Below are 13,226 nucleotides of genomic sequence, written 5' to 3'. Positions count from 1 at the left end.
TGTGTGTGTGTGTGTGTGTGTGTGTGTGTGTGTGTGTGGCTTCCTTTCTTAACTCTGAACCCTTTACCTTAAAGATTTATGTTCTCTCCCACTAAAGGGCTTCCCTTGTAGCTCAGTCAGTAAAGAATCCGGCTGAAATGCAGAAGACTGGAGTTTGATCTCTGGGTCAGGAAGATCCCCTGGAGAAGGGAGTGGTAACCCACTTCAGTATTCTTGTTTGGAGAAGCCCATGCACAGAGGAGCCTGGCAGGCTACAGTCCATGGGGTTGCAGAGTTGGACATGACTCAGCGACTAAACCACCACCACCGCCAAAGGCGGCAGAGGTGGGGGGATGTTCAAAGTTGTGAGCAAACACTGGAGCAGCTCCAGCAACACGTACTCAAGCCTTCTCGGACCCCCAGGGGTTGGAGGAGTCGGCTGCATTGCCTCCTTACATCTGGCAAGGATGAAAATCTACATTCCCAACTTTTCCTTTGCTGGTGGGGTTGAGGAAGAGGCTGAGATTTCTCTGTGGTGTTTGGCTAGAGTAGAGCAGTTATTAATGATATGGAGCAGAGCTCAGTCGCATTCTTGGCCACAAAGCCCTTCTGTGTCCCTCATTTCTTTGACTACAAGAAATAAGCTTCATTCAGCATCCCTGACCTTCCCTGAGTTCCAGCTGACAGATTCAAGTAGTTATTAATTAGAGAATGGAGGGAATGTGAGACCAGGAGGAAACAGTCAGCATAAACAGTAATGCATCCTTGGGCCAAGGTTCTGGTTCCCCTTACACAAATATATCTTTGGGCCATTTTATAGATACTTACCCCCTCCAAGTGGAAGAAGTTTACACGGCATGCTGCCCGCAAGCATGTAGAATAAAGGGAACGAGTATGAAGAAAAAGCCAGACGTTTTATCCTAGAAATCCGTGAGAAAGGGATAATAACACAAGGAGGATTGAAATTTGGGGAGAAGAGAGAGGTTGGATTAAAGGTTTCTTGAGTTGAAGGGGAGAGGAAAATTCCCAGGTCACGGTATATGGAACATCTACATCAGAGGCCATGGAAATCTCTCCCATGACTGAATTGAAAGATATTAAATAGGGCAGGTATTAATAGATATGACGATGTCAGGCTGATTCTGGGAAGAGCACTCTGTGCACACCCCCTTTCCATTTACCCTCTTCTACTTTGATTTTCATATTTCCATTTCACAGTTGCTAGAAAAAGTTACTCTTCCTGCATAGATTTTAAAAAAGACGAAACCAAAATGCTTTCAGAAACTTTCCAGAGAGACTCACAGCCTCACAGGAGAAGAAGGGGAAATTTGTTTCAGTCCTTCTTTTCCTTCCAGAAACTCCTCACATAGTCTTCTCTGAGTCCTGAACCATCAGACTTGCTCCTCCCACGAATCCCCCACCCCATCCCCACACAAGGCACTGTCCTCCACATCCTCGAACTCAAGGTGGTGATGTATGAACCCCCATCCTTATTCCCTCCGACCTCAAATCCTCCAAAACCTGGGGATCAAGAAAGTTCCCAAACAGTATCACTTCTTTCAACGGGTCACAGAAATATTAACAGAAAGAAAGAAAGGAAGGAAGGAAAGAAGGAGGGAAGAAACAAAGAAAAAAAGAGAAAAATAAATGAGTTTTGAATCTCCCATCCAAACTACTTCAGTCTCTTCTTTCAGAAAATCTTTTTGTAAGAAGAAAATATCTTAAAAGCTTGACACTGCATTTTCTATTAGATGCATTACATCACTGTTAATTATGTCTAATAAGGCCAGTACTACTTTCCAAATCTGGTTTTTCAGTCAGCAACACATTTCACTAGTCCAGTGGTATATCCTGATGATGCGCTGGTAACCAAATGTCATTCTTGAAAAAACATGAAAAATTTTACTATTTTCTAATGCAGGAGTTTTGCAATCAGATATCTAAAATACATAGTGAAATTAATTTCATCATTAAACTTGAGCAATCGATCTTAAGTTATGAACATAAATTATGAATAATCATTAATTAGTCCAGCTTAGTTTACTAATGGAGAAGGCAATGGCACCCCACTCCAGTACTCTTGACTGGAAAATCTTATGGCCGGAGGAACCCGGTGGGCTGCAGTCCATGGGGTCGCTACCAGTTGGACTTGACTGAGAAACTTCACTTTCACTTTTCACTTTCATGCATTGGAGGAGGAAATGACAACTCACTCCAGTATTTTTGCCTGGAGAATCCAAGGGACAGAGGAGCCTGGTGGGCTGCCATCTATGGGGTTGCACAGAGTCGGACACGACTGAAGTGACTTAGCAGCAGCAGCAACAGCAGTTTACTAACATGTAATCCTCAACAGAGTGTAAAAAAAAAGAATGTAAAATTGCATATTATATTAGCTAGTCTTGGAGACTCTCTGGTTTCAGGACAAGGTCACATTTGGAAAACAATTTCTTTAGTGTTTCTCAAACTTTAGTTCCGTTTAGTTGCTCAGTCATGTCAGACTCTTTGCGACCCCATGGACTGCAGCATGCCAGGCCTCCCTGTCCATCACCAGCTCCTGGAGTTTACCCAAACTCATGTCCATTGAGTCAGGGATGCCATCCAACCATCTCATCCTCTGTTGTCTGCTTCTCCTCCTGCCTTCAATCATTCCCAGCTTCAAGATCTTTTCAAATGAGTCAGCTCTCTGCATCAGGTGGCCAAAGTATTGGAGTTTCAGCTTCAGCATCAGTCCTTTCAATGAATATTCAGGACTGATTTCCTTTAGGATGGACTGGTTGGATCTCCTTGCAGTCCAAGGGACTCTCAAGAGTCTTCTCCAACACCACAGTTCAAAAGCATCAATTTTTTGGCACTCAGCTTTCCTTATAGTCCAACTCTCACATCCATACGTGACTATTGGAAAAACCATAGCTGTGACTATACAGACTTTTGTTTGCAAAGTAATGTCTCTGCTTTTTAATATGGTGTCTAAGTTGGTTATAACTTTTCTTTGAAGAAGCAAGGGTCTTTTAATTTCATGGCTGCAGTCACCATCTGCTGTGATTTTGCAGCTCCCCAAAATAAAGTCTTTCACTGTTTCCCCATCTATTTGCCATGAAGTGATGGGACCAGATGCCATGATCTTAGTTTTCTGAATGTTGAGTTTTAAGCCAGAGGACATAGGAATTACTGGGAGGACCCCCAGCCTCAGAGATTCTGATCCAGTAGTTTGAGGCTGGCATAAGGAATCTGCTTTTCTAATGAAGGATGCTATGGATACTACAGGCCATCTGTACACTTTGAGTAGCACTGTCTTAAAGTGTTTCCTGTTTATTTTCATTTTCATTATTGCTATGTTCTCCATATCATTATTAGAATCATTCACTATATCATAATCATTCACTATAACTAAAGAGAAGTAAAAAGTTTGCTCCCTTTAATTGCCTGATCTTGAATTATATCCTTTGATAAGCTACCACTGAACACAGGAATATAAAATAAATCCCTTACTTTTAATAGTTAGAATATCAAGTATTAAGAATGTGCAGTTTCACTTAGTAGTGTTTTTTACCTAAAATAATGTTTTTTTCCTATTTATCTTTCCTGATGGACACAGACAGGGCTTGTGACATAGCAGTTTCTAGCACATGAATCTGCCAAAGGGACACTCTTGTCTTCCTAGACCTTCTGAGAATGAGCAGGCATTGTCAGTTAAGTAAGGATTACACTTATTATGATAAACAGACTCCAAGCTCCACTGAGGGTAGTGAAAATATCTAATTTGTTTGTTGCTATATTCTCAGTTTAAAGCATGCTGTAGTTATTTAATAAATGTTTGTTGAATAAATGAAAAAAAATGTGCAGTTTGAACGAGCAAGATATCCTTGGTCCTTCAATGCAGCCCTCAAGTGAAAAAAAATGCCAGGAACTGTTTCCATTATGATGTCATCATGTCAGTCAAGCTTACTCTTCTCGCAAATATTAATGTGGTGATATTGGCTGCTGGTGGCATTTTTCTCATTAGTCCTTACTTGGAGCATTTTTCTCATTAGCTTGGAGCTCTTCCTTGGAGCATTTTTCTCATTAGCCCTTGCTTGGAGAATAGCAGGATATTTAAATTAATTCATCCTGTCTTGGGTTGACCAGTGTCCATTTAATTGGAATAATTAGCTTTTCCAAAAGTTGTATTGATTTTAAGGATATTTTTACTTCTCTGAAGGTTTGAAAACCTCACTGATGAGGATCTCTTGAGAGACATGACCACTCCCCAGGGTCCATGACTGATTCTTCCCAGCCACAAGACTTTTCTGGCTGTTGGCAAGAGGCATGAGTATCTGGCATGTGGGCCTGTCCATAGTGCAGCTTATACCATGCACATGTCTTATTCCAGAGCAAGTGAGTGTGAGAGGCAGAACAAGCCATTTTGTCACTTCATGTTGGAAGTGCTATGTTTACGTATGCTTCTGCTATATTCTATTTGTTTAGAAACAAGTCATAAGTCTAGTCTGTATTTATGGGAAGGGGGATTATACAACAGTTGGAATGCAAGTGTATAGCAGTCCTTGGGGATTATCTTAGAGGTTGCCTTCCATAAGAACATTTTTGAAATGCTTTCTAAATATATAAAATGAACCAGGCTCCACAATTTATTTGTCATAAAATTTCTCTGGTCAGTTTTAACATCAAAACTGTATACACAGTGATTAGTCTTAATTACTGACAAGTCACAACAGGCAATTTTTCTAATTTGGTAATACAGTTGAAATTTCTGATCACTCCAAATTTAATAATTTGTCTCATATAATAATTTGTTTTTCATATAAAATTTGTTCTTTAAAGTTTATTTTTCTCTTGAAGTATAACTGATTTACAATGTTGTATTATAAAATTTGTTTCTGATAGAAAACTTTTTAAAAGTTCAGAGGCCAATTTCAAGCTTAAATAAATACTTTTACAGGTCTTAAAATCAAAGAAAATATTTTTCAATTTTAGGGTGATTAAATGATCCTTAAAAACTTATACCATGTATTTGCTTACAGAACATTTCAAGTTTGAGTACAACCTTCAAATAATAACAAATTCACATAAAATATCATCTCATCAGTATCCAGCATGGACCTCACAGTTCATACACCCAGAAGGCCCACCTGAGACTGGGAAGTTATGATACAATCAAAATTTTTGATCACTCCAAATTTAATAATGTGTCCCCCAGTTTTCATATAATATTTGTTTTTTTTCTGTTCCTCCCTCTTCAGTGAGGACCACAGCTCAGCCAGCTGCAGACAGACAGGGCTGACTAACCAGTTCACGCTCTAAAAGTAGAGTTGTATTACCTCATTCAAACTCCCCAGTAAAAAAAAACTATATTCTAGGCATTTTTCTTACCTTCATCCCAAAGGTACACTGAAGAAACTAGAAGACAATTTTCTCAGAAGACACATCTGGTTATTTTTTGTGAACTTCAGTCACTCTAAATGACTATGCTTTCTGTAAAAACTTTTCAGCTTGTAAAAGTCCTGGCCCAGTATCAGAGTTCACTTGAATTCTACTCTGGTAGCAGTGGGTGGAGAGGGAACGTCATGTAAGGACAATATCCTACACAGGAACACAGTCTTGCACTTAAGTGTCTCCTTGGCCACATTAAGCCTGTTTCCTCTACAGTGAAAATAATGTGAAAGAGTGACCTTGGGTTAGGCAGAGTCTTAGATACAACATCAAAAGCACAAGTGATTAAATAAAGATAAGTTGGTCTTCAAACATCTTGAACTTCAAAAGATACCATTAATAAATGAAAAAAAAAAAGCCACAGATGGGGGGAAAAAAATTCAAAGTGTATATGTGATAAAGGACTTCTATGTAAAATATACTTTAAAATCATATTCAATTACCAGAAGATAAAAATGTAATTTTTGAATAGAAATTTCATCAGAAACAACATATATAGGACTGGCCAAAAAGCACTTCCTTGCATCATTCTCAATATTATTAGCCATCAGAGAAATACAAACAAAAAACACAGTGAGATACTAAGTCACAGTCACTAGGATGACCACAATAAAAACTCTGGACAATAATAAGTGCTGGAGATGATGCAGAGAAATTTGAACCCTCATTCATTCCTCATGGAAATAGAAAAGGATGCTATTTTCACTTATTTAAAAGTTAACACATAAATTTACTTTCCTGAGTATCCATCCAAGAGAAATGAAAATATGTGTCTATACAAAGATTTGTATATAAATATTCAAGCAGTATCATAACAAAAAGTGTAAAAAGTACATGCTACAACATAGAAAAACCTCAAATATGTTATAAGTACATTTTAAAAAGCATAGATTATAAAATTCCACTCCTATGAAATGTCCACAAAAGAGAAACCTATACAGACAGAAAGTGAGTTAGTGATCATTCACAATTTGAGTGGGAAAGAAGGGTGACTGCAGATGAACACAGGAGATCTTTTTGTGGTGATGGAAACTACAAATTTACTAGAAAATGTTGAATTTTACACCGAAATATGGCTACATATATATATGGAGTATGTATGTGGTACAGTGGAGAAGGAAATGGCAAACCACTCCAGTATTCTTGCTTGGGAAATCCCATGGACAGAGGAACCTGGGGGGCTACAATCCATGGGGTCACAAAAGAGTCAGACACAACTTAGAGACTAAAACAAGCAACTAACAAAGCAAACGATATATATGATACATATATATGTATATACAAAAAAACTGGTGAAAACGAAGTAAAGTAGTAACTTTCAGAATTACAGTAAAAAGTGGGTGATACAGGGGATAGTTGATGAATGACAGCTATTAATATCATAAGAAGATTCTGACTCTTCTTGATAAACATTTCAACTGCTATATAAGATTATTACCCTAAGAGATCAAATTTGTATGTATACTTAAAAAGTGGATAACTCAACTTCCCCCCACATTCTTGTGCCATTTAGCTAAAAACAGAAAATGAAGAATATGTGAATATCACCTACAGATGGAATTATGTCCATAATTTAGTTAGGCTTTATCAACATTTGAAATTGTTTTCCTTAAATTCTAATCCTTGAAATAAAAGCACAATCATTTCTTTTACAAATCTTCACTTCAAAGTGAAACCAAATTATTTAATTGTATTTGCATCAGCTGAATCTTAGGAAGCCGTTTTTATTTTTAAACATTTGGTAATTTTCTTTTATAGCTCTTGAAAAGTATAAAAAAATCCTTTTAGCTTATAGTCTATAATTAGAGATATAGAGAAAAAAAGAGAATGAAAACTGAAATCCTGGTAATAGAATGAATTTTATAGGACAATAGAAACTTTGAGAGCCACAAATTTTAATTAACACTTTATGTTTGCAAGCTGTTAGAGCCATTGCATTTTGCTGCCCTTCTATCTGCAAGAAGCATATTTTAAATAGTGAATGTATGAAGTGGACATTTTTATAAATGACAAATCAAGAGAAACAGGCAGGAAGGGTGGTGGTGGTGGTGGTTGCTCAGTGGCTAAGTTGTGTTTGACTCTTTGCCACCCCATGGACTGTACCTGCCAGGATCCTCTGTCCTCCACCATCTTCTGGAGTTTGCTCAAATTCATGAAGGGTGGGGAATCCATTTTAGTGAAGGATCCAGTCATACCAGCACCACATAACTAAGAAAAATAGTGCACAACCATCCTATAACCCACCAATAGAGACCAGTAGAGGGAGAAACTCATTTCACATGCTAACAAGGTCATGCTAACAAGGTCATGCTCAAAATCCTCCAAGCTAGGCTTCAACAGTACGTGAACTGAGATCTTCCAGATGTACAAGCTAGATTTAGAAAAGGCAGAGGAACCAGAGACCAAATTTCTAACATCCATTGGATCATAAAAAAAGCAAGAGAATTCCAGAAAAACAACTACTTCTGCTTCATTGACAACACTAAAGTCTTTGACTATGTGGATCACAATAGACTGTGGAAAATTCTTAAAGACATGGGAATACCAGACCACATTAATAGCTCAGTTGGTAAAGAATCCACCTGCAATGCAGGAGACCCTATTCAGTTCCTGGGTCAGGAAGACCCACTGGAGAAGGGATAGGCTACCCACTTCAGTATTCTTGGGCTTCCTTTGTGGCTCAGCTGGTAAAGAATCCGCCTGCAATGCAGGAGACCTGGGTTCAATCTCTGGGTTCGTAAGATCCCCTGGAGAAAGGAAAAGTTACTCACTCCAATATTTTGTCCTGGAGAATTCCATGGACTCTATAGACCATGGGGCCCCAAAGAGTTAGACACAACTGAGCCACTTTCACTTTCACTTTTACCTGCTTCTTGAGAAGTCTGTATGCAGGTCAAGTTAGAACTGAACATGGAACAACAGACTGGTTCAAAATTGGGAAAGGAGTACATCAAGGTTGTATTTTGTCACCCTGCTTATTTAACTTCTATGCCGAGTACATCATGTGAAATGCCGAGCTGGATGAAACACGAGCTGGAATCAAGATTGCCAAGAGGAATATCAATAATCTCAGATATGCAGATGACACCACCATTATGGCAGAAAGTGAAGAGGAACTAAAGAGCCTCTTGATGAAAGTGAAAGAGGAGAGTGAACATACTGGCTTAAAACTCAGCATTCAAAAAACTAAGATTATGACATCCGGTCCCATCACTTCATGGCATAAAGATGGGGAAACAATGGAAACAGTGACAGACTTTATTTTCTTGGGCTCCAAAATCACTGTGGATGGTGACTGCAGTCATGAAATGAAAAGACACTTGCTTCTTCGAAGAAAAGCTATGACCAACCTAGACAGCATATTAAAAAACAGAGGCATTATTTTGCTGACAAAGGTCCATCTAGTCAAAGCTATGGTTTTTCCAGTAGTCATGTATGGATGTTAGAGTTGGACTATAAGTAAGCTGAGCACCGAAGAATTGATGCTTTTGAACTGTGGTGCTGGAGAAGACTCTTGAGAGGCCCTTGGACTGCAAGGAGATCCAACCAGTCCATCCTAAAGGAAATCAGTCCTGAATATTCATTGAAAGTACTGATGCTAAGGCTGAAACTCCGGTACTTTGGCCACCTGATGAGAAGAGCCAGTTCATTGGAAAAAATCCTGATACTGGGAAAGATAGAAGGCAGGAGGAGAAGAGGATGCCAGAGGACCAGATGGTTGGATGGCATCACTAACTCAATGGACATGAGTTTGAGCAAACTCCAGGAGATGGTGAAGGACAAGGAAGCCTGTCATGCTGTACTCCATGGAGTCACAATGAGTCAGATGCAACTGAACAACAGCAAGAGGAAGAAACAGAGTTTACCCATCAATGAAAATGCAACAAAATGGTAGAATAAACCAGAGTATGCAAAATAATAGTTAATATGGTGTGAAAATATGAATGAAACTTACTGCTAAGTTTCCTTGGAAGATCACAGAATCCTCATAGGGGGCCTTAAGCCCTGATGTATTAAACAGCATCTATCTGCTCAAAGTACCAAAACAAATTGTGAAAACTTATCACTTCAGAAGTCAGTCAGATCAAAAAGAAAATTCAATACCAGGAGCATAATGAGACAGAAAGTCTAATTTACTTGACAGAAAAGGAGGATCAGTTTAAAACATCATGTGGGTAACAGGACAAGAAAAATACCCTCATACATTATTGTATCCATCTTTTATGGGCAAGTTCTGAACACTTTTTAAAAATAATACTTTTTCTTGAAATATAACTAACTTTATTGTGCTGAATAGTGTCCCCTCAAAATTCATGTCTTTCCAGAACCTCAGAATGTGACCTTACTTGGCAATAGGGCATTTGCAAATATAATGAAGGTAAGGATTATGATGAAATTCTATTAAATTAGTGTGGCTCAAATCAAAAGAGGTTGCCCTTATAAGAAACAGAGAAGAACGCACACAGAGACACAATGAATGGAGTCAGAGATTGGAGTGATCAACCCAGCAAATGCCAAGGACTGCCAGTAACCATCAGAAACTAGGAGAAAGGAGATCAAACCAGTCAACCCTAAAGGAAACTAGTCCTGAATATTCATTGGAAGGACTGTAGCTGATGCTGAAGCTCCAATACTGTGGCCACCTGATGTGAACAGCTGACTCATTGGAAAAAACCCTGTTACTGAAAAAGATTGAGGGCAAAAGGAGAAGCGGGCAGCAGATTAGATCGCATCTGAAATGGTTAGATAAGCATCACCGACTCAATGGACATGAAATTGAGCAAGCTCTGGGAGATACTAGAAAACAGAGGAACCTGATGGGCTATAGTCTGTGGAGTCACAGAGATCAGACATGATTTAGTAACTAAATAACAACAACAAATGGAACAGATAGTCCCTCAGAGCTTCCAGAAGGAATTAACCATGTCCAAACCTTGATCTTTGGACATCTGGTTTCCAAAAAGGTAGAGAGAAAATATTTCTATTGTTTTAAGCCACCAGGTTTGTGAAAACTTGTTTTGGCAGCCCTAGGAATCTAATACAGATTCTGGTACTGGGAATCAGAGTGAAGTAGGAATAGGTACCTAATGATGTGGACGTCTCTTTAAACTTGGGTAATGAGTAAAGGCTCAAAGAGTTTAGAGGGTGATGATAGAATATCTCAGATTGTCTTGATGATAAGGTAGAAATAAGATGTTAAAGATGATTCTGGTGAAGCTCGGAGAGGAGTCAAAAGTATTGTAAATAGTGCCTAATCATTGACATCCTGCTGTTTATGAACAGAATCTTGAGAGAAATATTAATTGTTAAGGTCTCTCTGTGCGTGCTTGCTCAGCTATGTCTGACCCCATGGACTGTAGCCTGCCAGGCTCCTCTGACATGGGATTCTCCAGGCAAGAATACTAGAGTGGGTTGCCATTTCCTCTTCCAGAGGATCTTCCCAACCCAGGGATTGAACCCCCATCTCTTGCATTTCCTGCCCTGGCAGGTGGATTCTTTACCACTGTGTGCACAAAGGTCTTTGGTGAAAGCTTAAAAGAAAATGAGGAACACACTGGAAATTAGAGAAAAGATAATTTTTTGTTATAAAGGGACATAAAACTTGGCTAAATTGTGTTCTTTCACTCTGGTAGAAAACAGAATATACAGGCAATAAACTTGGATATGGAACTGAGGAGATTTCCAAGCAAAACTTCTTGCCCCAACAGTAAAATGCTTGAGAAAAAAGATAAATTGAAAAAAGGACTACTAGACAAAAAGGAACCAGCACTTACTATTTGGAAGGTTCCAGGCCAATCCAGATTACAAAGGATGAAAAAAACAAGGAAATTCATTATGTGGGCAAGTGTGTGGGGAAAGAGAGTCAAGGATCTGGCTGAAAAATCTGCTGCAGAAGAGAGTGGGTAGATGACTCCTGAATCCACTCAACCATCCCAGCAGAAGCCAAGAACAGAAGTAGGGTTATGCAGGAAGGATCTGTGGAGAATTCTTTTGTCTCATGGTGTGGATCCCCTTGACATACATCAAGAGGAAAGGGATTTTGAGAATGTTACATCAGCAGAAACACTGCCAGCTTGGACTGATGGGAACAGAGACAGGTAGTAATGCTGCCGCTGCTGCTAAGTTGCTTCAGTCGTGTCCCACTCTGTGCGACCCCATAGATGGCAGCCCACCAGGTTCCCCTATCCCTGGGGTTCTCCAGGCAAGAATACTGGAGTGGGTTGCCATTTCCTTCTCCAATGCATGCATGCATGCTAAGTTGCTTCAGTCGTGTTTGACTCTTTGTGACCCCATAAACGGCAGCCCACCAGGCTCCTCCATCTGCAGGATTCCCTAGGCAAGAATACTGGAGTGGGTTGCCATTTCCTTCTCCTGGAAGTAATGAAGGGAAGCTATTAAACTCCTGAGATTCTACAAGCAAGAAGTGGACTGATAGAACTATTTTGCTGTAACATGGGATGCCCATAAGGAAAAAGGGTGAATGACTCCAAGGATGGAGCTCTGGACATGGAGGTAGAACACAGAGAGACAGGCTAAAGGCCAGGGGCCAACAAGGCCACCATCATGAGCCCAAAAGACAGGGCATCAGGCCTCAGAAAATCTTCTTTGAAACCTAATGGGTTTGCCCTACTGGGCTTAGAATTGCTTGGTGTCTCCTTTCCATTTCTAGATGGAAATGAGAATGTCTAACTTACATAGTGTAAAAAAAGGAGAGACATAACTTTGCCTACAAAGGTCTATATAGTCAAAGCTATGGTTTTTCCAGTAGTCATGAACAGATATGAGAGTTGGACCAAAATTCTGAGCTCTGAAGAACTGATGCCTTTAAACTGCAATGGTGGAGAATACTCTTGAGCATCTCTTAGACAGCAAGGAGATCAAACCAGTCAATCTTAGAGGAAATAACCCTGAATGTTCATTGGAAGGACTGATGTTGAAGCTGAAGCTCTAATATTTTGGCCACCTGATGCGAAGAGCTGACTCATTGGAAAAGACCCTGATGCCAAGAAAGATTGGAGGCACGAGGAGAAGGGGGTGACAGAGGATGAGATGATTAGAAGACATCACTGACTCAATAGACATGAGTTTGAGCAAGCTCTTGGAGATGGTGAAGGACAGGGAAGCCTGTCATGCTGCAGTCCATGGAGTCATAAAGAGTCCGAAACAATTTAGTGACTGAAGAGCAACACCTACACCTGTATAATAACTCTGTCCTGGACGGGTAATTGTTACTGAGTCTATTCTCATACAGTTCACTGAGCTGACAGGCCAATCATCAAGAAACAAGTTGTTGGGACCCTAAGGAATAAGGACTTTATTTGGAAAGCTAGCAAACTGAGAAGATGGGGTTGTGTCCCAAAGAACCAGGCTTCTTTTATACTAAAAGGGGAAAGAGTGAAATCAAACTTTTTCTGGTTTCCATCAACCTCTGGAGGAGATGTGTTGATTCTTTCCTCCCACAGTCATTCACAGATAGCTAGTCAGGATGTTTCCTGTGAACTAAAGAAAGGTATTTAGCTTAATGCTCATTACCTATGAGGCAGGGTTCCCAGAGATGGACCATTATTTATAATCTAAGCTTATAGGCAACATCCCTTTAGTGATTAACTTGTAATAGAATACAAAAGATTCTTCCTTATTCCAAAAGGTTGTTTTCTAGTTTCATAGGTCCACAGACGGGGAGAAAGTTTTCCCATGCGTGGACCATATACAGGGTCTCATTGCTGCCTGGTTTAGATGATGAGATTTGGGACTTTCTGTGTTGATGATATTTAGGTGAGTTTGGGCTTAGAATTGATGCTGGAAAGGGTTAAAGTTTT

The sequence above is a fragment of the Oryx dammah genome, unplaced genomic scaffold (genome assembly GCF_014754425.2).
Source record: "Oryx dammah isolate SB20612 unplaced genomic scaffold, SCBI_Odam_1.1 HiC_scaffold_1, whole genome shotgun sequence".
Taxonomy (NCBI): domain Eukaryota; kingdom Metazoa; phylum Chordata; class Mammalia; order Artiodactyla; family Bovidae; genus Oryx; species Oryx dammah.
Note: the sequence above shows the minus strand (reverse complement) of the source record.